We start from the raw sequence: 1,774 nt of genomic DNA, 5'->3' as shown, positions 1-1,774 counted from the left end.
GGAATCCAAGAAGAGGTAAAGTCTGGATGTCTTGCTGGACAGAATGTGCATAGGGTGGACAGGATAAGGGATCCAGGAATGAGTTGGATATGGGGTCCAGAAATAGGTCCGGAAAGCATGGGAATATGATGGGATCTATGTCTGGCATATGGGATATGACAGATTGCCTGGGTGCCAAGCTTGCCCGACTCGTATCAGTCTTCCTTTTCTTTGATAAGTCAGTGAGCTTCTCTTCAATAGCTGCCTTGGCCTTATCAGTTACTTTGGAAACTTGGCAGGCAGTTTGTGAGAACATATTGAGTTGCATCACAAGGATGTTTCAGGGTGTGTTGAGGATGTCATAGTGCCTGGTTTAGTTTGAAACACTGTACAGTTAAGCATTGCTGAGTTCATGTTTATGTTTAGTACTAGTGATATGTAACATCATTTCATGTGTCAACCTGAGCCAAGGTTATGGGTGAGGGTACAGGTGGCACAAGGTCAGGCCCACATCCACACCCACCACCCACACAGGTTTTCAAAACCTGTGCATATGCCTACAAACAATGCAGAAAAGCATACATTGTCTGCCAGTGCAGGGTGCTCAATAAGGTACATCTTGATTTTGTTGGTCAGCAAAGCAATTGTGTCCTTTTTTCGATGGCAAGTCCAAGAGCTTGCATGATAATGTTTAAGCTTGTATGAGGAAAGTGAATCCACAACCCACACTGGACCCCTTTGCTCAGAGTTGGGGAATGGACACCCCTGCCCCAAGCACACCTCATATTTTGCCCAAGATTCAAGCAGATTTGCCAGTATGAGTGGTTCAGCAGAACTAAAACTCCACTACAGCAGACTCAGCTTGGTGACAGGCAGATGTGATTTTTGGCTCTGTCACACCTCAACAAGGATCTCAATCATTTCCTGACTACTGTAGAGATACACACTTAGCTTCATCACAGGGTCACACATCCAACAAATCAAAGCTATTTTGTGTGACAGTCACATGAAATTGAACTTGTCAAAGGTAAATTGTGACATATGGTAAAACATGAAAAAAGCATAGATTATGGTCAATGTTTCCAAAAAAATTTGTACTGCATATTTTCCATGCATCTGCACTTTCCACAACCAAAAATCTCCTCATCACCTTCAGTGGCGGAAGCTGCGAGCTCTTGGTCATAACTTTCTGCCTTGTTGCAAGCTAGCAGATTGCTGGAATCATCAGTACTGTAGCCATGAGGGACTGACCCTCCTGATGTCATGTGGATTAGTACAGCATTAACAGGAACATCACAAGGGTTGAGTTCAATGTCTGCAGCATGTGCAAATGGTGGCTTGACCTTGTCTAGTGCCAACTTGGATTGAGGTTTTTCAACCTTGTATTGAGCCATCTTGATTCAGTCCCATGTCTCAACATCATTCTTCTCCACGTCACACAGTGCTTGAAGAGCTTCACGGCTGGTAAGGTTCTTGAAGGAGAGATTGAATGAGGTGCTGGCCTTACATTGAAAACATGCCTGAATGGGTCAGTGCCATTGGTGAGGGATATGAGGATGATGTACTTACTTGTCTAACAATGTCAGGCTTGTTAATGGCATGATAGCCACTGATAAGCTAGTGCAGTGATCTATCATGCAGTGTGGGCAATGTTGTGTCAAGTCGAATGACAGTGGTGGCATCATTTTTCTTCAGCAATGACAAAGACTTGTCAACAATGTCAGCATGCTGCAAGTGCTTGACAGTGAGCTTGAATGGGCGCTGGATACCAACATCACATGGTTGGGCAATGCCC

Source organism: Suillus subaureus (assembly GCF_016647635.1).
Source record: "Suillus subaureus strain MN1 chromosome Unknown BJ212scaffold_29, whole genome shotgun sequence".
NCBI classification, from domain to species: domain Eukaryota; kingdom Fungi; phylum Basidiomycota; class Agaricomycetes; order Boletales; family Suillaceae; genus Suillus; species Suillus subaureus.
The sequence above is the reverse complement of the archived record's forward strand: the minus strand, read 5'-3'. Positions refer to the sequence as shown.